The 26,879-nt window shown below is 44.3% G+C and overlaps 15 non-coding genes and 2 pseudogenes across 15 annotated transcripts; all 17 read left to right on the top strand.

The window, feature by feature from the left end:
- Nucleotides 1-825: 825 nt before the first annotated feature.
- LOC141191119 (U2 spliceosomal RNA) lies at nucleotides 826-1,016 on the top strand. Its single transcript, XR_012265122.1, has one exon. It is a non-coding gene; the product is annotated as a U2 spliceosomal RNA (small nuclear RNA).
- A 1,120-nt stretch (nucleotides 1,017-2,136) lies between these two features.
- LOC141191118 (U2 spliceosomal RNA) lies at nucleotides 2,137-2,327 on the top strand. The gene has a single exon (XR_012265121.1). It is a non-coding gene; the product is annotated as a U2 spliceosomal RNA (small nuclear RNA).
- A 1,120-nt stretch (nucleotides 2,328-3,447) lies between these two features.
- Nucleotides 3,448-3,638, top strand: LOC141191117 (U2 spliceosomal RNA). Its single transcript, XR_012265120.1, has one exon. It is a non-coding gene; the product is annotated as a U2 spliceosomal RNA (small nuclear RNA).
- A 1,110-nt stretch (nucleotides 3,639-4,748) lies between these two features.
- On the top strand, nucleotides 4,749-4,939 carry LOC141191116 (U2 spliceosomal RNA). The gene has a single exon (XR_012265119.1). It is a non-coding gene; the product is annotated as a U2 spliceosomal RNA (small nuclear RNA).
- A 1,120-nt stretch (nucleotides 4,940-6,059) lies between these two features.
- Nucleotides 6,060-6,250, top strand: LOC141191115 (U2 spliceosomal RNA). The gene has a single exon (XR_012265118.1). It is a non-coding gene; the product is annotated as a U2 spliceosomal RNA (small nuclear RNA).
- Nucleotides 6,251-7,370: 1,120 nt separating this feature from the next.
- LOC141191114 (U2 spliceosomal RNA) lies at nucleotides 7,371-7,561 on the top strand. The gene has a single exon (XR_012265117.1). It is a non-coding gene; the product is annotated as a U2 spliceosomal RNA (small nuclear RNA).
- A 1,122-nt stretch (nucleotides 7,562-8,683) lies between these two features.
- LOC141186284 (U2 spliceosomal RNA) lies at nucleotides 8,684-8,775 on the top strand (annotated as a pseudogene).
- A 789-nt stretch (nucleotides 8,776-9,564) lies between these two features.
- LOC141185925 (U2 spliceosomal RNA) lies at nucleotides 9,565-9,741 on the top strand (annotated as a pseudogene).
- A 1,125-nt stretch (nucleotides 9,742-10,866) lies between these two features.
- LOC141191113 (U2 spliceosomal RNA) lies at nucleotides 10,867-11,057 on the top strand. Its single transcript, XR_012265116.1, has one exon. It is a non-coding gene; the product is annotated as a U2 spliceosomal RNA (small nuclear RNA).
- Nucleotides 11,058-12,178: 1,121 nt separating this feature from the next.
- LOC141191280 (U2 spliceosomal RNA) lies at nucleotides 12,179-12,369 on the top strand. The gene has a single exon (XR_012265278.1). It is a non-coding gene; the product is annotated as a U2 spliceosomal RNA (small nuclear RNA).
- Nucleotides 12,370-18,761: 6,392 nt separating this feature from the next.
- LOC141185788 (U2 spliceosomal RNA) lies at nucleotides 18,762-18,957 on the top strand. The gene has a single exon (XR_012260404.1). It is a non-coding gene; the product is annotated as a U2 spliceosomal RNA (small nuclear RNA).
- Nucleotides 18,958-20,075: 1,118 nt separating this feature from the next.
- LOC141191112 (U2 spliceosomal RNA) lies at nucleotides 20,076-20,266 on the top strand. The gene has a single exon (XR_012265115.1). It is a non-coding gene; the product is annotated as a U2 spliceosomal RNA (small nuclear RNA).
- A 1,120-nt stretch (nucleotides 20,267-21,386) lies between these two features.
- Nucleotides 21,387-21,577, top strand: LOC141185455 (U2 spliceosomal RNA). The gene has a single exon (XR_012260116.1). It is a non-coding gene; the product is annotated as a U2 spliceosomal RNA (small nuclear RNA).
- A 1,123-nt stretch (nucleotides 21,578-22,700) lies between these two features.
- LOC141191110 (U2 spliceosomal RNA) lies at nucleotides 22,701-22,891 on the top strand. The gene has a single exon (XR_012265113.1). It is a non-coding gene; the product is annotated as a U2 spliceosomal RNA (small nuclear RNA).
- A 1,123-nt stretch (nucleotides 22,892-24,014) lies between these two features.
- Nucleotides 24,015-24,205, top strand: LOC141191109 (U2 spliceosomal RNA). Its single transcript, XR_012265112.1, has one exon. It is a non-coding gene; the product is annotated as a U2 spliceosomal RNA (small nuclear RNA).
- A 1,119-nt stretch (nucleotides 24,206-25,324) lies between these two features.
- On the top strand, nucleotides 25,325-25,515 carry LOC141185000 (U2 spliceosomal RNA). The gene has a single exon (XR_012259703.1). It is a non-coding gene; the product is annotated as a U2 spliceosomal RNA (small nuclear RNA).
- Nucleotides 25,516-26,628: 1,113 nt separating this feature from the next.
- Nucleotides 26,629-26,819, top strand: LOC141191108 (U2 spliceosomal RNA). The gene has a single exon (XR_012265111.1). It is a non-coding gene; the product is annotated as a U2 spliceosomal RNA (small nuclear RNA).
- Nucleotides 26,820-26,879: the final 60 nt, after the last annotated feature.

The raw sequence follows: 26,879 nt of genomic DNA, 5'->3' as shown, positions 1-26,879 counted from the left end.
AATAACTACAGGTGGTGAGATAAGCTGCACAATATAATTGACCTTTCAGTATATTGTTGCACACACACCATCTATTTAGCAAATGCCCTTGTTATCAACAGCAGCCTTTTAAACTCACCTGAGCTAACAGGTATGTGAGCTGGTTACTCTGCTGCGCTTAAAATTTCTTTTTTGGTTTGCTACAATGCCTTTTCTGAAACGTTGTCTCCCTCTGCTGGAACACTGACTTCTTTCATTTAATGCCTGCAGACTATAAAAGAGAAACCAACCCAAAAAGTTTGGTTGATTAGTCTGTGGCATTCTTTTAAACTGTTGCTTATGGCGGTCTCTGTGAGCTTCTCAGTGACATTCAGCCATCCAGGTATCCCGCCTGCAGTAGACGGAATGTGGCAATGGAACGCTGGCTGCGCGTGTCATAATAGGCTCTGAGCCTTTATATACCTGCGCACAGCAGCAGCCACCTTCAGTCTGCTGCTGGACAGCCAGCAGCAGCAGCAGCAGGAGAGGTAATTAATCAGCAACCCTCCTGCTAAGGGTAGACAGCTGCTCGTTCCACCCCCCCCCCGCCTTAATTGGTTCTCCTCCCTTCCAACGGTGTTGAGGCGGGTGGGAACAGCCGGGGGTTGAGGGTACTGTGCTTAAAGAGGTGGAGTTATGCAGATCTAAAACGCGTGGATAGCAGCAGCAGCAAGCCGAAAAGTGCAGGCATGTGAGGGATCTAGAGGTTGACAGCATGTCTTCTTAACGGGAGTCCAGGTGGCCATCTCCACAAATGGACTTTTCAGAATCCTTGGGTGGCACAGTAGTCGGAAACCAATTCTGGTTATCGCTTCTCGGCCTTTTGGCTAAGATCAAGTGTAGTATCTGTTCTTATCAGTTTAATATCTGATACGTCCCCTATCTGGGGACCATATATTAAATGGATTTTTAGAACAGGGAGATGGAAAAAGAGCTTGCTCTGTCCACTCCACGCATTGACCTGGTATTGCAGTATCTCCAGGACCGGTGCACCCCTTCTTTAATGCAGTTTCTAAAATCAGAAAGAATTGAATTCAATGCTTTTTGTTCATTTTGCTTGTTTGTCGGATTTTGGGATGGACTCTTTGGCTTTGCTTTTCTTCTCCTCATTGGATTTTTCATGTTAAAAGTTGCAGAAGCCAGATGACAAGCTCATTTTGGTTCAACTTCAGCAACTGTGCATTGCATTGCCATGTAATGTAATGTAATGCAATGCTATCTATCTAGCTCTCCCTCTATACTTCCTTTTGGATAAACAGACATATTAGGCAAGCATTTTGGAGCTTTCACCTAAATAACTACAGGTGGTGAGATAAGCTGCACAATATAATTGACCTTTCAGTATATTGTTGCACACACACCATCTATTTAGCAAATGCCCTTGTTATCAACAGCAGCCTTTTAAACTCACCTGAGCTAACAGGTATGTGAGCTGGTTACTCTGCTGCGCTTAAAATTTCTTTTTTGGTTTGCTACAATGCCTTTTCTGAAACGTTGTCTCCCTCTGCTGGAACACTGACTTCTTTCATTTAATGCCTGCAGACTATAAAAGAGAAACCAACCCAAAAAGTTTGGTTGATTAGTCTGTGGCATTCTTTTAAACTGTTGCTTATGGCGGTCTCTGTGAGCTTCTCAGTGACATTCAGCCATCCAGGTATCCCGCCTGCAGTAGACGGAATGTGGCAATGGAACGCTGGCTGCGCGTGTCATAATAGGCTCTGAGCCTTTATATACCTGCGCACAGCAGCAGCCACCTTCAGTCTGCTGCTGGACAGCCAGCAGCAGCAGCAGCAGGAGAGGTAATTAATCAGCAACCCTCCTGCTAAGGGTAGACAGCTGCTCGTTCCACCCCCCCCCCGCCTTAATTGGTTCTCCTCCCTTCCAACGGTGTTGAGGCGGGTGGGAACAGCCAGGGGTTGAGGGTACTGTGCTAAAAGAGGTGGAGTTATGCAGATCTAAAACGCGTGGATTGCAGCAGCAGCAAGCCGAAAAGTGCAGGCATGTGAGGGATCTAGAGGTTGACAGCATGTCTTCTTAACGGGAGTCCAGGTGGCCATCTCCACAAATGGACTTTTCAGAATCCTTGGGTGGCACCGTAGTCGGAAACCAATTCTGGTTATCGCTTCTCGGCCTTTTGGCTAAGATCAAGTGTAGTATCTGTTCTTATCAGTTTAATATCTGATACGTCCCCTATCTGGGGACCATATATTAAATGGATTTTTAGAACAGGGAGATGGAAAAAGAGCTTGCTCTGTCCACTCCACGCATTGACCTGGTATTGCAGTATCTCCAGGACCGGTGCACCCCTTCTTTAATGCAGTTTCTAAAATCAGAAAGAATTGAATTCAATGCTTTTTGTTCATTTTGCTTGTTTGTCGGATTTTGGGATGGACTCTTTGGCTTTGCTTTTCTTCTCCTCATTGGATTTTTCATGTTAAAAGTTGCAGAAGCCAGATGACAAGCTCATTTTGGTTCAACTTCAGCAACTGTGCATTGCATTGCCATGTAATGTAATGTAATGCAATGCTATCTATCTAGCTCTCCCTCTATACTTCTTTTTGGATAAACAGACATATTAGGCAAGCATTTTGGAGCTTTCACCTAAATAACTACAGGTGGTGAGATAAGCTGCACAATATAATTGACCTTTCAGTATATTGTTGCACACACACCATCTATTTAGCAAATGCCCTTGTTATCAACAGCAGCCTTTTAAACTCACCTGAGCTAACAGGTATGTGAGCTGGTTACTCTGCTGCGCTTAAAATTTCTTTTTTGGTTTGCTACAATGCCTTTTCTGAAACGTTGTCTCCCTCTGCTGGAACACTGACTTCTTTCATTTAATGCCTGCAGACTATAAAAGAGAAACCAACCCAAAAAGTTTGGTTGATTAGTCTGTGGCATTCTTTTAAACTGTTGCTTATGGCGGTCTCTGTGAGCTTCTCAGTGACATTCAGCCATCCAGGTATCCCGCCTGCAGTAGACGGAATGTGGCAATGGAACGCTGGCTGCGCGTGTCATAATAGGCTCTGAGCCTTTATATACCTGCGCACAGCAGCAGCCACCTTCAGTCTGCTGCTGGACAGCCAGCAGCAGCAGCAGCAGGAGAGGTAATTAATCAGCAACCCTCCTGCTAAGGGTAGACAGCTGCTCGTTCCACCCCCCCCCCGCCTTAATTGGTTCTCCTCCCTTCCAACGGTGTTGAGGCGGGTGGGAACAGCCGGGGGTTGAGGGTACTGTGCTTAAAGAGGTGGAGTTATGCAGATCTAAAACGCGTGGATAGCAGCAGCAGCAAGCCGAAAAGTGCAGGCATGTGAGGGATCTAGAGGTTGACAGCATGTCTTCTTAACGGGAGTCCAGGTGGCCATCTCCACAAATGGACTTTTCAGAATCCTTGGGTGGCACAGTAGTCGGAAACCAATTCTGGTTATCGCTTCTCGGCCTTTTGGCTAAGATCAAGTGTAGTATCTGTTCTTATCAGTTTAATATCTGATACGTCCCCTATCTGGGGACCATATATTAAATGGATTTTTAGAACAGGGAGATGGAAAAAGAGCTTGCTCTGTCCACTCCACGCATTGACCTGGTATTGCAGTATCTCCAGGACCGGTGCACCCCTTCTTTAATGCAGTTTCTAAAATCAGAAAGAATTGAATTCAATGCTTTTTGTTCATTTTGCTTGTTTGTCGGATTTTGGGATGGACTCTTTGGCTTTGCTTTTCTTCTCCTCATTGGATTTTTCATGTTAAAAGTTGCAGAAGCCAGATGACAAGCTCATTTTGGTTCAACTTCAGCAACTGTGCATTGCATTGCCATGTAATGTAATGTAATGCAATGCTATCTATCTAGCTCTCCCTCTATACTTCCTTTTGGATAAACAGACATATTAGGCAAGCATTTTGGAGCTTTCACCTAAATAACTACAGGTGGTGAGATAAGCTGCACAATATAATTGACCTTTCAGTATATTGTTGCACACACACCATCTATTTAGCAAATGCCCTTGTTATCAACAGCAGCCTTTTAAACTCACCTGAGCTAACAGGTATGTGAGCTGGTTACTCTGCTGCGCTTAAAATTTCTTTTTTGGTTTGCTACAATGCCTTTTCTGAAACGTTGTCTCCCTCTGCTGGAACACTGACTTCTTTCATTTAATGCCTGCAGACTATAAAAGAGAAACCAACCCAAAAAGTTTGGTTGATTAGTCTGTGGCATTCTTTTAAACTGTTGCTTATGGCGGTCTCTGTGAGCTTCTCAGTGACATTCAGCCATCCAGGTATCCCGCCTGCAGTAGACGGAATGTGGCAATGGAACGCTGGCTGCGCGTGTCATAATAGGCTCTGAGCCTTTATATACCTGCGCACAGCAGCAGCCACCTTCAGTCTGCTGCTGGACAGCAGCAGCAGGAGAGGTAATTAATCAGCAACCCTCCTGCTAAGGGTAGACAGCTGCTCGTTCCACCCCCCCCCCGCCTTAATTGGTTCTCCTCCCTTCCAACGGTGTTGAGGCGGGTGGGAACAGCCAGGGGTTGAGGGTACTGTGCTAAAAGAGGTGGAGTTATGCAGATCTAAAACGCGTGGATTGCAGCAGCAGCAAGCCGAAAAGTGCAGGCATGTGAGGGATCTAGAGGTTGACAGCATGTCTTCTTAACGGGAGTCCAGGTGGCCATCTCCACAAATGGACTTTTCAGAATCCTTGGGTGGCACCGTAGTCGGAAACCAATTCTGGTTATCGCTTCTCGGCCTTTTGGCTAAGATCAAGTGTAGTATCTGTTCTTATCAGTTTAATATCTGATACGTCCCCTATCTGGGGACCATATATTAAATGGATTTTTAGAACAGGGAGATGGAAAAAGAGCTTGCTCTGTCCACTCCACGCATTGACCTGGTATTGCAGTATCTCCAGGACCGGTGCACCCCTTCTTTAATGCAGTTTCTAAAATCAGAAAGAATTGAATTCAATGCTTTTTGTTCATTTTGCTTGTTTGTCGGATTTTGGGATGGACTCTTTGGCTTTGCTTTTCTTCTCCTCATTGGATTTTTCATGTTAAAAGTTGCAGAAGCCAGATGACAAGCTCATTTTGGTTCAACTTCAGCAACTGTGCATTGCATTGCCATGTAATGTAATGTAATGCAATGCTATCTATCTAGCTCTCCCTCTATACTTCTTTTTGGATAAACAGACATATTAGGCAAGCATTTTGGAGCTTTCACCTAAATAACTACAGGTGGTGAGATAAGCTGCACAATATAATTGACCTTTCAGTATATTGTTGCACACACACCATCTATTTAGCAAATGCCCTTGTTATCAACAGCAGCCTTTTAAACTCACCTGAGCTAACAGGTATGTGAGCTGGTTACTCTGCTGCGCTTAAAATTTCTTTTTTGGTTTGCTACAATGCCTTTTCTGAAACGTTGTCTCCCTCTGCTGGAACACTGACTTCTTTCATTTAATGCCTGCAGACTATAAAAGAGAAACCAACCCAAAAAGTTTGGTTGATTAGTCTGTGGCATTCTTTTAAACTGTTGCTTATGGCGGTCTCTGTGAGCTTCTCAGTGACATTCAGCCATCCAGGTATCCCGCCTGCAGTAGACGGAATGTGGCAATGGAACGCTGGCTGCGCGTGTCATAATAGGCTCTGAGCCTTTATATACCTGCGCACAGCAGCAGCCACCTTCAGTCTGCTGCTGGACAGCCAGCAGCAGCAGCAGCAGGAGAGGTAATTAATCAGCAACCCTCCTGCTAAGGGTAGACAGCTGCTCGTTCCACCCCCCCCCCGCCTTAATTGGTTCTCCTCCCTTCCAACGGTGTTGAGGCGGGTGGGAACAGCCGGGGGTTGAGGGTACTGTGCTTAAAGAGGTGGAGTTATGCAGATCTAAAACGCGTGGATAGCAGCAGCAGCAAGCCGAAAAGTGCAGGCATGTGAGGGATCTAGAGGTTGACAGCATGTCTTCTTAACGGGAGTCCAGGTGGCCATCTCCACAAATGGACTTTTCAGAATCCTTGGGTGGCACAGTAGTCGGAAACCAATTCTGGTTATCGCTTCTCGGCCTTTTGGCTAAGATCAAGTGTAGTATCTGTTCTTATCAGTTTAATATCTGATACGTCCCCTATCTGGGGACCATATATTAAATGGATTTTTAGAACAGGGAGATGGAAAAAGAGCTTGCTCTGTCCACTCCACGCATTGACCTGGTATTGCAGTATCTCCAGGACCGGTGCACCCCTTCTTTAATGCAGTTTCTAAAATCAGAAAGAATTGAATTCAATGCTTTTTGTTCATTTTGCTTGTTTGTCGGATTTTGGGATGGACTCTTTGGCTTTGCTTTTCTTCTCCTCATTGGATTTTTCATGTTAAAAGTTGCAGAAGCCAGATGACAAGCTCATTTTGGTTCAACTTCAGCAACTGTGCATTGCATTGCCATGTAATGTAATGTAATGCAATGCTATCTATCTAGCTCTCCCTCTATACTTCCTTTTGGATAAACAGATATATTAGGCAAGCATTTTGGAGCTTTCACCTAAATAACTACAGGTGGTGAGATAAGCTGCACAATATAATTGACCTTTCAGTATATTGTTGCACACACACCATCTATTTAGCAAATGCCCTTGTTATCAACAGCAGCCTTTTAAACTCACCTGAGCTAACAGGTATGTGAGCTGGTTACTCTGCTGCGCTTAAAATTTCTTTTTTGGTTTGCTACAATGCCTTTTCTGAAACGTTGTCTCCCTCTGCTGGAACACTGACTTCTTTCATTTAATGCCTGCAGACTATAAAAGAGAAACCAACCCAAAAAGTTTGGTTGATTAGTCTGTGGCATTCTTTTAAACTGTTGCTTATGGCGGTCTCTGTGAGCTTCTCAGTGACATTCAGCCATCCAGGTATCCCGCCTGCAGTAGACGGAATGTGGCAATGGAACGCTGGCTGCGCGTGTCATAATAGGCTCTGAGCCTTTATATACCTGCGCACAGCAGCAGCCACCTTCAGTCTGCTGCTGGACAGCCAGCAGCAGCAGCAGCAGGAGAGGTAATTAATCAGCAACCCTCCTGCTAAGGGTAGACAGCTGCTCGTTCCACCCCCCCCCCGCCTTAATTGGTTCTCCTCCCTTCCAACGGTGTTGAGGCGGGTGGGAACAGCCAGGGGTTGAGGGTACTGTGCTAAAAGAGGTGGAGTTATGCAGATCTAAAACGCGTGGATTGCAGCAGCAGCAAGCCGAAAAGTGCAGGCATGTGAGGGATCTAGAGGTTGACAGCATGTCTTCTTAACGGGAGTCCAGGTGGCCATCTCCACAAATGGACTTTTCAGAATCCTTGGGTGGCACCGTAGTCGGAAACCAATTCTGGTTATCGCTTCTCGGCCTTTTGGCTAAGATCAAGTGTAGTATCTGTTCTTATCAGTTTAATATCTGATACGTCCCCTATCTGGGGACCATATATTAAATGGATTTTTAGAACAGGGAGATGGAAAAAGAGCTTGCTCTGTCCACTCCACGCATTGACCTGGTATTGCAGTATCTCCAGGACCGGTGCACCCCTTCTTTAATGCAGTTTCTAAAATCAGAAAGAATTGAATTCAATGCTTTTTGTTCATTTTGCTTGTTTGTCGGATTTTGGGATGGACTCTTTGGCTTTGCTTTTCTTCTCCTCATTGGATTTTTCATGTTAAAAGTTGCAGAAGCCAGATGACAAGCTCATTTTGGTTCAACTTCAGCAACTGTGCATTGCATTGCCATGTAATGTAATGTAATGCAATGCTATCTATCTAGCTCTCCCTCTATACTTCCTTTTGGATAAACAGACATATTAGGCAAGCATTTTGGAGCTTTCACCTAAATAACTACAGGTGGTGAGATAAGCTGCACTATATAATTGACCTTTCAGTATATTGTTGCACACACACCATCTATTTAGCAAATGCCCTTCTTATCAACAGCAGCCTTTTAAACTCACCTGAGCTAACAGGTATGTGAGCTGGTTACTCTGCTGCGCTTAAAATTTCTTTTTTGGTTTGCTACAATGCCTTTTCTGAAACGTTGTCTCCCTCTGCTGGAACACTGACTTCTTTCATTTAATGCCTGCAGACTATAAAAGAGAAACCAACCCAAAAAGTTTGGTTGATTAGTCTGTGGCATTATTTTAAACTGTTGCTTATGGCGGTCTCTGTGAGCTTCTCAGTGACATTCAGCCATCCAGGTATCCCGCCTGCAGTAGACGGAATGTGGCAATGGAACGCTGGCTGCGCGTGTCATAATAGGCTCTGAGCCTTTATATACCTGCGCACAGCAGCAGCCACCTTCAGTCTGCTGCTGGACAGCCAGCAGCAGCAGCAGCAGGAGAGGTAATTAATCAGCAACCCTCCTGCTAAGGGTAGACAGCTGCTCGTTCCACCCCCCCCCCCCGCCTTAATTGGTTCTCCTCCCTTCCAACGGTGTTGAGGCGGGTGGGAACAGCCGGGGGTTGAGGGTACTGTGCTAAAAGAGGTGGAGTTATGCAGATCTAAAACGCGTGGATTGCAGCAGCAGCAAGCCGAAAAGTGCAGGCATGTGAGGGATCTAGAGGTTGACAGCATGTCTTCTTAACGGGAGTCCAGGTGGCCATCTCCACAAATGGACTTTTCAGAATCCTTGGGTGGCACCGTAGTTGGAAACCAATTCTGGTTATCGCTTCTCGGCCTTTTGGCTAAGATCAAGTGTAGTATCTTTCGAAAAGGCGGTTTTGGATGTTGGCCGCCCTAGTAGATTGATACATTATGCACACTGGGGTTTAGGCGCTTGTTAGTACGCCAGGTGGCTAATATAGTCATCTGGTGGAAAGCATGGCCCCCCAGGATCGACGCCATTGGGCCGGGGAAGATCGAAAGCCCGAAGTGTGAAGTGCCCCAGGAGTGGTGACCCTGGGGTGCCTTAACTCACTGGGATTGGGAACCCCACTTGAGTTTATGGCACATTTGCACAAGCACTTCAAATTTTCTTTCTTCGCACACACCCTTATTCCGGGCCTTCTGGCCTTAGGATGGGGAATTTTTCAATTCCCGGTCGAAGGTCCGGGCAGTATTATACTGTGAAACCTTCACTATTTATTTTATTTCTTTGTCACTGTGTGTCCACTTATTCACGTGTGTCACGTCCTACTAGGATTTTGTCGGGATGCGGTTCCCTTACGGGTTCCTCTCTTGGCAGGTCTAGGGGGGGAGTGTGTGGCCATCAGGTTCCGCTCCCCCCTGAACCCCCCTGGCTCTCCTCTTTTGGGAGGAGAGCGTTGTTGGCTCCCCTCTTCCGGGAGGGGAGCACAGTCTTTGGCTCCCAGTGCCTTGCTCGGGTGAGAACTCGGGCAGGTGCAGGGGGTAAGATTGGGTCGCCTCTGGCTTCGGCTGGAGGTGGCTTTTTGTCCCTGTTCCTCGCTGTGGCCTTTTGGCTCGGAGGGACGGGGAATGGTTTGGGGGACCCTTCTCCTTTTGGAGAGGGTTTCAAGAAGACCAGCATCCTAGTGCACTTTTTTTGTGGCACTTGTCACTTTTTTAAGCGCACTCGGGTTTTGTACACGAATTCGGGCTTTCGAAAAAAATCTGTTCTTATCAGTTTAATATCTGATACGTCCCCTATCTGGGGACCATATATTAAATGGATTTTTAGAACAGGGAGATGGAAAAAGAGCTCGCTCTGTCCACTCCACGCATTGACCTGGTATTGCAGTATCTCCAGGACCGGTGCACCCCTTCTTTAATGCAGTTTCTAAAATCAGAAAGAATTGAATTCAATGCTTTTTGTTCATTTTGCTTGTTTGTCGGATTTTGGGATGGACTCTTTGGCTTTGCTTTTCTTCTCCTCATTGGATTTTTCATGTTAAAAGTTGCAGAAGCCAGATGACAAGCTCATTTTGGTTCAACTTCAGCAACTGTGCATTGCATTGCCATGTAATGTAATGTAATGCAATGCTATCTATCTAGCTCTCCCTCTATACTTCCTTTTGGATAAACAGACATATTAGGCAAGCATTTTGGAGCTTTCACCTAAATAACTACAGGTGGTGAGATAAGCTGCACAATATAATTGACCTTTCAGTATATTGTTGCACACACACCATCTATTTAGCAAATGCCCTTGTTATCAACAGCAGCCTTTTAAACTCACCTGAGCTAACAGGTATGTGAGCTGGTTACTCTGCTGCGCTTAAAATTTCTTTTTTGGTTTGCTACAATGCCTTTTCTGAAACGTTGTCTCCCTCTGCTGGAACACTGACTTCTTTCATTTAATGCCTGCAGACTATAAAAGAGAAACCAACCCAAAAAGTTTGGTTGATTAGTCTGTGGCATTCTTTTAAACTGTTGCTTATGGCGGTCTCTGTGAGCTTCTCAGTGACATTCAGCCATCCAGGTATCCCGCCTGCAGTAGACGGAATGTGGCAATGGAACGCTGGCTGCGCGTGTCATAATAGGCTCTGAGCCTTTATATACCTGCGCACAGCAGCAGCCACCTTCAGTCTGCTGCTGGACAGCCAGCAGCAGCAGCAGCAGGAGAGGTAATTAATCAGCAACCCTCCTGCTAAGGGTAGACAGCTGCTCGTTCCACCCCCCCCCCCCCCCGCCTTAATTGGTTCTCCTCCCTTCCAACGGTGTTGAGGCGGGTGGGAACAGCCGGGGGTTGAGGGTACTGTGCTAAAAGAGGTGGAGTTATGCAGATCTAAAACGCGTGGATTGCAGCAGCAGCAAGCCGAAAAGTGCAGGCATGTGAGGGATCTAGAGGTTGACAGCATGTCTTCTTAACGGGAGTCCAGGTGGCCATCTCCACAAATGGACTTTTCAGAATCCTTGGGTGGCACCGTAGTCGGAAACCAATTCTGGTTATCGCTTCTCGGCCTTTTGGCTAAGATCAAGTGTAGTATCTGTTCTTATCAGTTTAATATCTGATACGTCCCCTATCTGGGGACCATATATTAAATGGATTTTTAGAACAGGGAGATGGAAAAAGAGCTTGCTCTGTCCACTCCACGCATTGACCTGGTATTGCAGTATCTCCAGGACCGGTGCACCCCTTCTTTAATGCAGTTTCTAAAATCAGAAAGAATTGAATTCAATGCTTTTTGTTCATTTTGCTTGTTTGTCGGATTTTGGGATGGACTCTTTGGCTTTGCTTTTCTTCTCCTCATTGGATTTTTCATGTTAAAAGTTGCAGAAGCCAGATGACAAGCTCATTTTGGTTCAACTTCAGCAACTGTGCATTGCATTGCCATGTAATGTAATGTAATGCAATGCTATCTATCTAGCTCTCCCTCTATACTTCCTTTTGGATAAACAGACATATTAGGCAAGCATTTTGGAGCTTTCACCTAAATAACTACAGGTGGTGAGATAAGCTGCACAATATAATTGACCTTTCAGTATATTGTTGCACACACACCATCTATTTAGCAAATGCCCTTGTTATCAACAGCAGCCTTTTAAACTCACCTGAGCTAACAGGTATGTGAGCTGGTTACTCTGCTGCGCTTAAAATTTCTTTTTTGGTTTGCTACAATGCCTTTTCTGAAACGTTGTCTCCCTCTGCTGGAACACTGACTTCTTTCATTTAATGCCTGCAGACTATAAAAGAGAAACCAACCCAAAAAGTTTGGTTGATTAGTCTGTGGCATTCTTTTAAACTGTTGCTTATGGCGGTCTCTGTGAGCTTCTCAGTGACATTCAGCCATCCAGGTATCCCGCCTGCAGTAGACGGAATGTGGCAATGGAACGCTGGCTGCGCGTGTCATAATAGGCTCTGAGCCTTTATATACCTGCGCACAGCAGCAGCCACCTTCAGTCTGCTGCTGGACAGCCAGCAGCAGCAGCAGCAGGAGAGGTAATTAATCAGCAACCCTCCTGCTAAGGGTAGACAGCTGCTCGTTCCACCCCCCCCCCCGCCTTAATTGGTTCTCCTCCCTTCCAACGGTGTTGAGGCGGGTGGGAACAGCCGGGGGTTGAGGGTACTGTGCTAAAAGAGGTGGAGTTATGCAGATCTAAAACGCGTGGATTGCAGCAGCAGCAAGCCGAAAAGTGCAGGCATGTGAGGGATCTAGAGGTTGACAGCTTGTCTTCTTAACGGGAGTCCAGGTGGCCATCTCCACAAATGGACTTTTCAGAATCCTTGGGTGGCACCGTAGTCGGAAACCAATTCTGGTTATCGCTTCTCGGCCTTTTGGCTAAGATCAAGTGTAGTATCTGTTCTTATCAGTTTAATATCTGATACGTCCCCTATCTGGGGACCATATATTAAATGGATTTTTAGAACAGGGAGATGGAAAAAGAGCTTGCTCTGTCCACTCCACGCATTGACCTGGTATTGCAGTATCTCCAGGACCGATGCACCCCTTCTTTAATGCAGTTTCTAAAATCAGAAAGAATTGAATTCAATGCTTTTTGTTCATTTTGCTTGTTTGTCGGATTTTGGGATGGACTCTTTGGCTTTGCTTTTCTTCTCCTCATTGGATTTTTCATGTTAAAAGTTGCAGAAGCCAGATGACAAGCTCATTTTGGTTCAACTTCAGCAACTGTGCATTGCATTGCCATGTAATGTAATGTAATGCAATGCTATCTATCTAGCTCTCCCTCTATACTTCCTTTTGGATAAACAGACATATTAGGCAAGCATTTTGGAGCTTTCACCTAAATAACTACAGGTGGTGAGATAAGCTGCACAATATAATTGACCTTTCAGTATATTGTTGCACACACACCATCTATTTAGCAAATGCCCTTGTTATCAACAGCAGCCTTTTAAACTCACCTGAGCTAACAGGTATGTGAGCTGGTTACTCTGCTGCGCTTAAAATTTCTTTTTTGGTTTGCTACAATGCCTTTTCTGAAACGTTGTCTCCCTCTGCTGGAACACTGACTTCTTTCATTTAATGCCTGCAGACTATAAAAGAGAAACCAACCCAAAAAGTTTGGTTGATTAGTCTGTGGCATTCTTTTAAACTGTTGCTTATGGCGGTCTCTGTGAGCTTCTCAGTGACATTCAGCCATCCAGGTATCCCGCCTGCAGTAGACGGAATGTGGCAATGGAACGCTGGCTGCGCGTGTCATAATAGGCTCTGAGCCTTTATATACCTGCGCACAGCAGCAGCCACCTTCAGTCTGCTGCTGGACAGCCAGCAGCAGCAGCAGCAGGAGAGGTAATTAATCAGCAACCCTCCTGCTAAGGGTAGACAGCTGCTCGTTCCACCCCCCCCCCGCCTTAATTGGTTCTCCTCCCTTCCAACGGTGTTGAGGCGGGTGGGAACAGCCGGGGGTTGAGGGTACTGTGCTAAAAGAGGTGGAGTTATGCAGATCTAAAACGCGTGGATTGCAGCAGCAGCAAGCCGAAAAGTGCAGGCATGTGAGGGATCTAGAGGTTGACAGCATGTCTTCTTAACGGGAGTCCAGGTGGCCATCTCCACAAATGGACTTTTCAGAATCCTTGGGTGGCACCGTAGTCAGAAACCAATTCTGGTTATCGCTTCTCGGCCTTTTGGCTGAGACCAAGTGCTTCACAGCAGGAGGTTTCAGTTGAAGGGCACTCAGGTACCCCTCTCCTTGGCCTGGCAGGATCGTCCACTTCGGTGGGCTTCACCTGCCTGCTGCTATTAGGGAGAGGGATTAGTCCTAGGGTAACGGGCAGCGATCCCCCAGCCTTCAGGTGCTTTATCACAAAGCTCTGAAGGCGCAGATTGCAGGCGGTTGCAATTTGCATTTTGTTGCGCCATACCATGGAGGTTGACCCCAACCTCGTGCCTCTATATGCGAGGCTCAAGAACACCATAAGGGTCCGCTTTACGGCTGGTGGTTCCGATATGCGGAATCTGGGATATGTAGTCCAGGACGTGCTTGAGAAACTGCTCCACGTCAGAACCAACGAAATCCTTTCTATCCAGGATTATCCTCGATGTGGAGACTATGATGTAACCTTTACTGGCGAAGGTATTTTCAAAGATGTTTTGTCCAGAGTTAAGTCGGTAGAAAATAGCCCTGGTCTAAAAGGGATTCAGATTATCGAGCACGTCCTGGATGAGGTAAAGATGGTGGTTGTGAAAATCTTCTCACCCTTCATAACGGCACCAGAGGTTATTTCCTTTTTGTCAGTTTATTTTAAAAGTGTGAAATTGATTGGGAAAGTGTTGAATGAGTTTAACATCTGGACCTCAAAATGGAAGTTTTTAGTAAAATGTGAAAGAGACCCAAAATTCCCTGGAGGTGTGAGACTTCCTCCAGCTCGATTTAAAATAGGGCAAACTAATGGGGATTTTTTTTTCTCAGGAATGCCACTTTTCTGTAGGTATTGTGGTCTCTATGGGCACTCTAAGGATAGTTGTGGTGCCACTTGTAGAAATTGTGCCAGTACTGAACATGACACAAAGGAGTGCCCAAATGAAAAAAAATGCTCTTTTTGTCGGACACCTGGTCATTTCTATTTTTCTTGCCCTCACAGGTTCAGAGAGGATGAACAAAAACAAAAAGAGAAGTCCAAGACATCCGGGAATGGACGGGCCAATCAGACCACCCCTCAGGAGGAGGAACAGCAACCTGGAGCCTCGAGAGGTGATAAGGGCGCTTCGACTAGTAACAATCCCTCCGAGTCAATGACAGGTAACTCACAGGAGCCCAGGAGCTGGCTGAAAGACCATAAGGAGGCTAAAAGGAAGGCTGAGAAAGATCATAAAGGGGCGGTCGGTAAGGCCAAAAAAGAGCGCCAAAAGGCTGACACCGAGCCCAAAATTCCCACTGGGTCTCACGAGAGCGAGGGCGGTACGTGGCATTTGGTGAGGTCTCATAATAAGAAAAAGAATGGTTCCGTGGAGGTGGCTAATAGGGAGGAGATGGATACATCCCCTCACGGGGGTGTAGACTCTGGAATCCCGAGGTCCCGGGGCTCTGCTGCCCCAGGTGGGGCCCCGAACCTGGCTGCCTCCGGGGACTCTGAGGCTCCGCCATGTGCGCAGCCTGCCCCTGTGTTACGACCCTCTGCGGGTCAGCAGGGGAGTGCGGAGCCTCTCGGAGACCCACCTGACGAGGACCTAAATGGTCAGCCTATGGAGACCCAGTGTAACCTTTCTCTCAATATCCTTCCGAGCTACACCCCAGTAGCGTCGGGTCTTAATTTAAGTGAATGTTCCTTCTCCGATGATGAAGACTCTTTGATAACGGTGGATTCAGAAGAGGGCGTTGGTGAAAGTCCAAGTGGTCTGATCCGTCCATCGGATAGGTAAAGTCCAGTTTTTGTTTCTTCCTAACCATTTGTTATGATGGCTGACATTAGTGGTGTTTCCCTCAATGTGAGAGGCATAGGATCCAAGACCAGAAGAGCTACTGTTTTACATTTTTTAACCTGTTTTACAGCTTCTGTTTTCTTTTTACAAGAATGTCATATCCCTCATAAGATTTCTTACAAAAAATATAAGGAAGAGTGGAAACATGATCCATCGGTCTGGTCTGGATCAAATGCAACTGGATCAGCCGGGGTAGCTATACTTTTTAAGGGAAATGTGTCTATTGATTTTATCCAAGATATTTTACCGGGTCGTATTCTTTTAGTTAAGGCTTTTATTGATGGGACAAGATGGCAGTTTTTAAATTTTTATGGGTCACCTGATAAAAATGAAAGGGCTGATATGCTGGAAATTTTACCTTTATTTATTAACATTTCTGAACCTTTTATCCTGGCAGGTGATTTTAATTGTATTTTAAAAGGCGAAAGCCGACGCTCCGGTTCCGTGAGTAGAAATTATGACAAAACGTCTGGAATGTTAAGCAATATTATAAATGATTGTAAATTAACTGATGTGTATAAAGAATGTAACAAGGATAGCCCTATAGACGCTGGTTTCACCTGGAGCAATTCTACATGTAGCTCCAGGATAGATTTTGTTTTAGGTTCAGAAAAAATACTGCCAGTGAAATGTGAAGTTTTAACTAATATTCTCTCAGATCACAAGGTTTTATCTTTTAGAGTGAGGATTAATGGAAAGAAGAAATGTGGTAAGAAATCTTGGAAATTGAATGTGTCCCTTTTAAAAGATCCACAAATTTTATCGGATTTTATTGAGTTTTATGTAAAGTGTAGAAAAAGGAAAAACCCCAATATTTCTTTTAGCTCCTGGTGGGATAGAATGAAAATAAGCATTAAAGATTTCTTTATTAAGAAAAGCATACAAAAAGCTAAAGAAAAGTTTGAGATCTATAATTTTCTTAATATCAGGTTACAGACATTGTACAAATTCAAAGACAATGGTCTGGATGTAGGTAATGATATATTGAGTCTTGAAGGAGAAATTTCAAAGTGGTTGGAACAATAAGGAAAAGAACTGATTTTTCGTTCGAAGGTAAAACACGTAGAAGAGGATGAGACTTGTTCCAGGTATTTTTTTAAGAAAAACAAACAGACAAAAACAATAATTGATAACATAGATGGAGATAATAATATCAACGTTATATTGGATAAGGTAAATGTCTATTTTAATGATCTTTTTAATGTAAAAACTGTAGACCATGATTTAATACACACTTTCCTGGGGGAGATCAAGTCCACCCTAGATGCTGATGCCCAAAGTTTTTTATCCCAACCTCTAGTTGAGGAAGAGATTTTAGAAACCATGAAGAGTTTTAAAAATGGTAAAGTGCCGGGCCCTGATGGTATCCCCATAGAGTTTTATATAAGTTTTTATGATATTTTAAAAGATGATTTGTTTAATTTGTTTTCCGAAGTTTTTAATAATAAGGTTTTACTCAACTCATGGAAGAAAGGTGAGGTATCACTACTATACAAAAAAGGTGACAAAACGGATCTTAAAAACTGGAGGCCGATAACTCTTTTAAATAGTGATTACAAAATTATGGCTAAGATCTGTGCAAATCGGTTGAAAAAGGTGATACATAAAGTAATTCATGCAAATCAGGTATGCGGGGTACCTGGGCGTAGTATCTGGGACAATTTAAACCTGGTGAAAGATTGTATTGAAGATGTAAAAACCAGAAAGACAAAGATGTCAATCCTAGCGGTGGATTTTGAGAAAGCTTTTGACCGCGTGTCTCATTTTTATCTTTTTAAAGTTTTAGAAAAAATGGGCATTCCGGGTGGGTTTTTATTGTCTCTTAAAGCTTTTTATAATGATTGTACGAGTAAGATTTTAGTTAATGGTTTTAAAACAAAAGAGGTAGTTTTAAAATCAGGGGTGAAGCAGGGTTGCCCTTTGTCCCCCCTGCTTTTTATATGTGCTATAGAACCCCTTTTATGTACAATACGCCGGGATAAGCAAATATGTGGAGTACCCTTACCCGGAGGGAACGGTCTACAAGTTAAAGTTGCAAGCTATATGGATGATGTAGCCGTGTTTGGATGTGATGTACCTTCAATACAAAAAACGATAAGCCAAATTCAGTCTTTTTGTACAGTTTCCGGTTTTAAAATTAATCTTACTAAATGTAATATTTTAAATGTCGGGGGAATGAGTTTACATGATGTACCAATTGCAGTTACAGATTCCATTACTATTTTAGGTGTTTCTTTTAATGAATCTAATAATGGTTTTAATAGCTGGGATGCGGCAGCACAGAAAATTAATCAGAAAATCTGCATGTGGAATATGAGAAAGCTGTCAATGGAAGGTAAAGTTCTGATTGTAAAAATGGTGATATTACCTATCCTGTTATATCTTAGTTTGGTGTTCCCCCCTCCTACAAATTTGTTGAAACGAATTACAAAAGTATGTTTTACCTTTTTTTGGGGCTCAAAAATGGAGAAACTCAAAAGAGAAATTGTGACAAAGCCAAAGGTTAAAGGTGGGAAAGATTTCCCTGTTTTAGATAAGTTTCTTTTAATACATTTTTTCTGTTTCTGTTTTAAAACCCTTTTTAAAGATAATTACCTTTCCTATTTTATGCGTTTTAACACTGGTTTTCTCATGAGAAGGTTTGGTTGGTTTGAAACAGTTTTATCCTTTCCTTATGCTTTTAACCTACCTGCACATTATGAGATTTTAAAGAAAATTATTCTTGATTTTAATTTGAATAAGAAACAGACAGGGGATCTATGTAACAGCAAGACACTACTCAAACAAATTAGTACTGATGTGACGTTGTGTGATATTGAACGTTATGATGATGACAAAACTGTACACATATGGAAAATGATTAACGCCCCTTATCTTTTTAATGTACAGAAAGACATGTCTTGGAGCTGCGCACACCACTGTCTTCCTTGCCGGGCATTCCAGTACAGAAGAGGTTTTGTGAGGTCTGCCATCTGCCCAAGAGAAGGTTGTCAAGAAGAAGAGACAGTGAAGCATCTTTTATGGACTTGTGCTTTTGCTAAAGAGTTCTGGAGAAGACTAATCCCCCTGCTGGAGAAAATGGTGGACCTCAAGGACTTTAATTTTGCATCAGTGTTATATGGTCTTCTGGAATGCCCAACAATGGACCAAAAAATAATGGCGTGGAAGATAGTGAATTGTGCCAAGATAGCGCTCTGGAATGCTAGAAATATTGCTGTTTTTAAACATGAAATGTTACCAGTAGATGATGTTTTAGCCTTTTGTAAAAGTGAAATGTACATATACTATTTATTGGACAGGAAAAAGAATGTAACGTTGGCAGGCAAATGGCTTTTTAACGTATGGAATATTTGAAGTCTTGTAAAATTTGCTGTGATGGAATTTTTATTTTTCTTTGAAGTCCCGAAAGTGTAATGTGGATGTAATGGTTTTATTTCTGTAATTTGTTAAATTTTAAATAAACGGTTTTTATCCCCATGTGGGGGATAGCCAAATTAAAAAAAATCTGTTCTTATCAGTTTAATATCTGATACGTCCCCTATCTGGGGACCATATATTAAATGGATTTTTAGAACAGGGAGATGGAAAAAGAGCTTGCTCTGTCCACTCCACGCATTGACCTGGTATTGCAGTATCTCCAGGACCGGTGCACCCCTTCTTTAATGCAGTTTCTAAAATCAGAAAGAATTGAATTCAATGCTTTTTGTTCATTTTGCTTGTTTGTCGGATTTTGGGATGGACTCTTTGGCTTTGCTTTTCTTCTCCTCATTGGATTTTTCATGTTAAAAGTTGCAGAAGCCAGATGACAAGCTCATTTTGGTTCAACTTCAGCAACTGTGCATTGCATTGCCATGTAATGTAATGTAATGCAATGCTATCTATCTAGCTCTCCCTCTATACTTCCTTTTGGATAAACAGACATATTAGGCAAGCATTTTGGAGCTTTCACCTAAATAACTACAGGTGGTGAGATAAGCTGCACAATATAATTGACCTTTCAGTATATTGTTGCACACACACCATCTATTTAGCAAATGCCCTTGTTATCAACAGCAGCCTTTTAAACTCACCTGAGCTAACAGGTATGTGAGCTGGTTACTCTGCTGCGCTTAAAATTTCTTTTTTGGTTTGCTACAATGCCTTTTCTGAAACGTTGTCTCCCTCTGCTGGAACACTGACTTCTTTCATTTAATGCCTGCAGACTATAAAAGAGAAACCAACCCAAAAAGTTTGGTTGATTAGTCTGTGGCATTCTTTTAAACTGTTGCTTATGGCGGTCTCTGTGAGCTTCTCAGTGACATTCAGCCATCCAGGTATCCCGCCTGCAGTAGACGGAATGTGGCAATGGAACGCTGGCTGCGCGTGTCATAATAGGCTCTGAGCCTTTATATACCTGCGCACAGCAGCAGCCACCTTCAGTCTGCTGCTGGACAGCCAGCAGCAGCAGGAGAGGTAATTAATCAGCAACCCTCCTGCTAAGGGTAGACAGCTGCTCGTTCCACCCCCCCCCCCCCCGCCTTAATTGGTTCTCCTCCCTTCCAACGGTGTTGAGGCGGGTGGGAACAGCCGGGGGTTGAGGGTACTGTGCTAAAAGAGGTGGAGTTATGCAGATCTAAAACGCGTGGATTGCAGCAGCAGCAAGCCGAAAAGTGCAGGCATGTGAGGGATCTAGAGGTTGACAGCATGTCTTCTTAACGGGAGTCCAGGTGGCCATCTCCACAAAAGGACTTTTCAGAATCCTTGGGTGGCACCGTAGTCGGAAACCAATTCTGGTTATCGCTTCTCGGCCTTTTGGCTAAGATCAAGTGTAGTATCTGTTCTTATCAGTTTAATATCTGATACGTCCCCTATCTGGGGACCATATATTAAATGGATTTTTAGAACAGGGAGATGGAAAAAGAGCTTGCTCTGTCCACTCCACGCATTGACCTGGTATTGCAGTATCTCCAGGACCGGTGCACCCCTTCTTTAATGCAGTTTCTAAAATTAGAAAGAATTGAATTCAATGCTTTTTGTTCATTTTGCTTGTTTGTCGGATTTTGGGATGGACTCTTTGGCTTTGCTTTTCTTCTCCTCATTGGATTTTTCATGTTAAAAGTTGCAGAAGCCAGATGACAAGCTCATTTTGGTTCAACTTCAGCAACTGTGCATTGCATTGCCATGTAATGTAATGTAATGCAATGCTATCTATCTAGCTCTCCCTCTATACTTCCTTTTGGATAAACAGACATATTAGGCAAGCATTTTGGAGCTTTCACCTAAATAACTACAGGTGGTGAGATAAGCTGCACAATATAATTGACCTTTCAGTATATTGTTGCACACACACCATCTATTTAGCAAATGCCCTTGTTATCAACAGCAGCCTTTTAAACTCACCTGAGCTAACAGGTATGTGAGCTGGTTACTCTGCTGCGCTTAAAATTTCTTTTTTGGTTTGCTACAATGCCTTTTCTGAAACGTTGTCTCCCTCTGCTGGAACACTGACTTCTTTCATTTAATGCCTGCAGACTATAAAAGAGAAACCAACCCAAAAAGTTTGGTTGATTAGTCTGTGGCATTCTTTTAAACTGTTGCTTATGGCGGTCTCTGTGAGCTTCTCAGTGACATTCAGCCATCCAGGTATCCCGCCTGCAGTAGACGGAATGTGGCAATGGAACGCTGGCTGCGCGTGTCATAATAGGCTCTGAGCCTTTATATACCTGCGCACAGCAGCAGCCACCTTCAGTCTGCTGCTGGACAGCCAGCAGCAGCAGCAGCAGGAGAGGTAATTAATCAGCAACCCTCCTGCTAAGGGTAGACAGCTGCTCGTTCCACCCCCCCCCCGCCTTAATTGGTTCTCCTCCCTTCCAACGGTGTTGAGGCGGGTGGGAACAGCCGGGGGTTGAGGGTACTGTGCTAAAAGAGGTGGAGTTATGCAGATCTAAAACGCGTGGATTGCAGCAGCAGCAAGCCGAAAAGTGCAGGCATGTGAGGGATCTAGAGGTTGACAGCATGTCTTCTTAACGGGAGTCCAGGTGGCCATCTCCACAAATGAACTTTTCAGAATCCTTGGGTGGCACCGTAGTCGGAAACCAATTCTGGTTATCGCTTCTCGTCCTTTTGGCTAAGATCAAGTGTAGTATCTGTTCTTATCAGTTTAATATCTGATACGTCCCCTATCTGGGGACCATATATTAAATGGATTTTTAGAACAGGGAGATGGAAAAAGAGCTTGCTCTGTCCACTCCACGCATTGACCTGGTATTGCAGTATCTCCAGGACCGGTGCACCCCTTCTTTAATGCAGTTTCTAAAATCAGAAAGAATTGAATTCAATGCTTTTTGTTCATTTTGCTTGTTTGTCGGATTTTGGGATGGACTCTTTGGCTTTGCTTTTCTTCTCCTCATTGGATTTTTCATGTTAAAAGTTGCAGAAGCCAGATGACAAGCTCATTTTGGTTCAACTTCAGCAACTGTGCATTGCATTGCCATGTAATGTAATGTAATGCAATGCTATCTATCTAGCTCTCCCTCTATACTTCCTTTTGGATAAACAGACATATTAGGCAAGCATTTTGGAGCTTTCACCTAAATAACTACAGGTGGTGAGATAAGCTGCACAATATAATTGACCTTTCAGTATATTGTTGCACACACACCATCTATTTAGCAAATGCCCTTGTTATCAACAGCAGCCTTTTAAACTCACCTGAGCTAACAGGTATGTGAGCTGGTTACTCTGCTGCGCTTAAAATTTCTTTTTTGGTTTGCTACAATGCCTTTTCTGAAACGTTGTCTCCCTCTGCTGGAACACTGACTTCTTTCATTTAATGCCTGCAGACTATAAAAGAGAAACCAACCCAAAAAGTTTGGTTGATTAGTCTGTGGCATTCTTTTAAACTGTTGCTTATGGCGGTCTCTGTGAGCTTCTCAGTGACATTCAGCCATCCAGGTATCTCGCCTGCAGTAGACGGAATGTGGCAATGGAACGCTGGCTGCGCGTGTCATAATAGGCTCTGAGCCTTTATATACCTGCGCACAGCAGCAGCCACCTTCAGTCTGCTGCTGGACAGCCAGCAGCAGCAGCAGCAGGAGAGGTAATTAATCAGCAACCCTCCTGCTAAGGGTAGACAGCTGCTCGTTCCACCCCCACCCCCCCGCCTTAATTGGTTCTCCTCCCTTCCAACGGTGTTGAGGCGGGTGGGAACAGCCGGGGGTTGAGGGTACTGTGCTAAAAGAGGTGGAGTTATGCAGATCTAAAACGCGTGGATTGCAGCAGCAGCAAGCCGAAAAGTGCAGGCATGTGAGGGATCTAGAGGTTGACAGCATGTCTTCTTAACGGGAGTCCAGGTGGCCATCTCCACAAATGGACTTTTCAGAATCCTTGGGTGGCACCGTAGTCGGAAACCAATTCTGGTTATCGCTTCTCGGCCTTTTGGCTAAGATCAAGTGTAGTATCTGTTCTTATCAGTTTAATATCTGATACGTCCCCTATCTGGGGACCATATATTAAATGGATTTTTAGAACAGGGAGATGGAAAAAGAGCTTGCTCTGTCCACTCCACGCATTGACCTGGTATTGCAGTATCTCCAGGACCGGTGCACCCCTTCTTTAATGCAGTTTCTAAAATCAGAAAGAATTGAATTCAATGCTTTTTGTTCATTTTGCTTGTTTGTCGGATTTTGGGATGGACTCTTTGGCTTTGCTTTTCTTCTCCTCATTGGATTTTTCATGTTAAAAGTTGCAGAAGCCAGATGACAAGCTCATTTTGGTTCAACTTCAGCAACTGTGCATTGCATTGCCATGTAATGTAATGTAATGCAATGCTATCTATCTAGCTCTCCCTCTATACTTCCTTTTGGATAAACAGACATATTAGGCAAGCATTTTGGAGCTTTCACCTAAATAACTACAGGTGGTGAGATAAGCTGCACAATATAATTGACCTTTCAGTATATTGTTGCACACACACCATCTATTTAGCAAATGCCCTTGTTATCAACAGCAGCCTTTTAAACTCACCTGAGCTAACAGGTATGTGAGCTGGTTACTCTGCTGCGCTTAAAATTTCTTTTTTGGTTTGCTACAATGCCTTTTCTGAAACGTTGTCTCCCTCTGCTGGAACACTGACTTCTTTCATTTAATGCCTGCAGACTATAAAAGAGAAACCAACCCAAAAAGTTTGGTTGATTAGTCTGTGGCATTCTTTTAAACTGTTGCTTATGGCGGTCTCTGTGAGCTTCTCAGTGACATTCAGCCATCCAGGTATCCCGCCTGCAGTAGACGGAATGTGGCAATGGAACGCTGGCTGCGCGTGTCATAATAGGCTCTGAGCCTTTATATACCTGCGCACAGCAGCAGCCACCTTCAGTCTGCTGCTGGACAGCCAGCAGCAGCAGCAGCAGGAGAGGTAATTAATCAGCAACCCTCCTGCTAAGGGTAGACAGCTGCTCGTTCCACCCCCACCCCCCCGCCTTAATTGGTTCTCCTCCCTTCCAACGGTGTTGAGGCGGGTGGGAACAGCCGGGGGTTGAGGGTACTGTGCTAAAAGAGGTGGAGTTATGCAGATCTAAAACGCGTGGATTGCAGCAGCAGCAAGCCGAAAAGTGCAGGCATGTGAGGGATCTAGAGGTTGACAGCATGTCTTCTTAACGGGAGTCCAGGTGGCCATCTCCACAAATGGACTTTTCAGAATCCTTGGGTGGCACCGTAGTCGGAAACCAATTCTGGTTATCGCTTCTCGGCCTTTTGGCTAAGATCAAGTGTAGTATCTGTTCTTATCAGTTTAATATCTGATACGTCCCCTATCTGGGGACCATATATTAAATGGATTTTTAGAACAGGGAGATGGAAAAAGAGCTTGCTCTGTCCACTCCACGCATTGACCTGGTATTGCAGTATCTCCAGGACCGGTGCACCCCTTCTTTAATGCAGTTTCTAAAATCAGAAAGAATTGAATTCAATGCTTTTTGTTCATTTTGCTTGTTTGTCGGATTTTGGGATGGACTCTTTGGCTTTGCTTTTCTTCTCCTCATTGGATTTTTCATGTTAAAAGTTGCAGAAGCCAGATGACAAGCTCATTTTGGTTCAACTTCAGCAACTGTGCATTGCATTGCCATGTAATGTAATGTAATGCAATGCTATCTATCTAGCTCTCCCTCTATACTTCCTTTTGGATAAACAGACATATTAGGCAAGCATTTTGGAGCTTTCACCTAAATAACTACAGGTGGTGAGATAAGCTGCACAATATAATTGACCTTTCAGTATATTGTTGCACACACACCATCTATTTAGCAAATGCCCTTGTTATCAACAGCAGCCTTTTAAACTCACCTGAGCTAACAGGTATGTGAGCTGGTTACTCTGCTGCGCTTAAAATTTCTTTTTTGGTTTGCTACAATGCCTTTTCTGAAACGTTGTCTCCCTCTGCTGGAACACTGACTTCTTTCATTTAATGCCTGCAGACTATAAAAGAGAAACCAACCCAAAAAGTTTGGTTGATTAGTCTGTGGCATTCTTTTAAACTGTTGCTTATGGCGGTCTCTGTGAGCTTCTCAGTGACATTCAGCCATCCAGGTATCCCGCCTGCAGTAGACGGAATGTGGCAATGGAACGCTGGCTGCGCGTGTCATAATAGGCTCTGAGCCTTTATATACCTGCGCACAGCAGCAGCCACCTTCAGTCTGCTGCTGGACAGCCAGCAGCAGCAGCAGCAGGAGAGGTAATTAATCAGCAACCCTCCTGCTAAGGGTAGACAGCTGCTCGTTCCACCCCCCCCCGCCTTAATTGGTTCTCCTCCCTTCCAACGGTGTTGAGGCGGGTGGGAACAGCCGGGGGTTGAGGGTACTGTGCTAACAGAGATGGAGTTATGCAGATCTAAAACGCGTGGATTGCAGCAGCAGCAAGCCGAAAAGTGCAGGCATGTGAGGGATCTAGAGGTTGACAGCATGTCTTCTTAACGGGAGTCCAGGTGGCCATCTCCACAAATGGACTTTTCAGAATCCTTGGGTGGCACCGTAGTCGGAAACCAATTCTGGTTATCGCTTCTCGGCCTTTTGGCTAAGATCAAGTGTAGTATCTGTTCTTATCAGTTTAATATCTGATACGTCCCCTATCTGAGGACCATATATTAAATGGATTTTTAGAACAGGGAGATGGAAAAAGAGCTTGCTCTGTCCACTCCACGCATTGACCTGGTATTGCAGTATCTCCAGGACCGGTGCACCCCTTCTTTAATGCAGTTTCTAAAATCAGAAAGAATTGAATTCAATGCTTTTTGTTCATTTTGCTTGTTTGTCGGATTTTGGGATGGACTCTTTGGCTTTGCTTTTCTTCTCCTCATTGGATTTTTCATGTTAAAAGTTGCAGAAGCCAGATGACAAGCTCATTTTGGTTCAACTTCAGCAACTGTGCATTGCATTGCCATGTAATGTAATGTAATGCAATGCTATCTATCTAGCTCTCCCTCTATACTTCCTTTTGGATAAACAGACATATTAGGCAAGCATTTTGGAGCTTTCACCTAAATAACTACAGGTGGTGAGATAAGCTGCACAATATAATTGACCTTTCAGTATATTGTTGCACACACACCATCTATTTAGCAAATGCCCTTGTTATCAACAGCAGCCTTTTAAACTCACCTGAGCTAACAGGTATGTGAGCTGGTTACTCTGCTGCGCTTAAAATTTCTTTTTTGGTTTGCTACAATGCCTTTTCTGAAACGTTGTCTCCCTCTGCTGGAACACTGACTTCTTTCATTTAATGCCTGCAGACTATAAAAGAGAAACCAACCCAAAAAGTTTGGTTGATTAGTCTGTGGCATTCTTTTAAACTGTTGCTTATGGCGGTCTCTGTGAGCTTCTCAGTGACATTCAGCCATCCAGGTATCCCGCCTGCAGTAGACGGAATGTGGCAATGGAACGCTGGCTGCGCGTGTCATAATAGGCTCTGAGCCTTTATATACCTGCGCACAGCAGCAGCCACCTTCAGTCTGCTGCTGGACAGCCAGCAGCAGCAGGAGAGGTAATTAATCAGCAACCCTCCTGCTAAGGGTAGACAGCTGCTCGTTCCACCCCCCCCCGCCTTAATTGGTTCTCCTCCCTTCCAACGGTGTTGAGGCGGGTGGGAACAGCCGGGGGTTGAGGGTACTGTGCTAAAAGAGGTGGAGTTATGCAGATCTAAAACGCGTGGATTGCAGCAGCAGCAAGCCGAAAAGTGCAGGCATGTGAGGGATCTAGAGGTTGACAGCATGTCTTCTTAACGGGAGTCCAGGTGGCCATCTCCACAAATGGACTTTTCAGAATCCTTGGGTGGCACCGTAGTCGGAAACCAATTCTGGTTATCGCTTCTCGGCCTTTTGGCTAAGATCAAGTGTAGTATCTGTTCTTATCAGTTTAATATCTGATACGTCCCCTATCTGGGGACCATATATTAAATGGATTTTTAGAACAGGGAGATGGAAAAAGAGCTTGCTCTGTCCACTCCACGCATTGACCTGGTATTGCAGTATCTCCAGGACCGGTGCACCCCTTCTTTAATGCAGTTTCTAAAATCAGAAAGAATTGAATTCAATGCTTTTTGTTCATTTTGCT

Source organism: Phyllobates terribilis, unplaced genomic scaffold (assembly GCF_046119375.1).
Source record: "Phyllobates terribilis strain yellow unplaced genomic scaffold, ASM4611937v1 Scaffold_40__1_contigs__length_11209783, whole genome shotgun sequence".
In the NCBI taxonomy this organism is placed as follows: domain Eukaryota; kingdom Metazoa; phylum Chordata; class Amphibia; order Anura; family Dendrobatidae; genus Phyllobates; species Phyllobates terribilis.
Note: the sequence above shows the minus strand (reverse complement) of the source record. Positions and strands in the feature narration are given on the sequence as shown.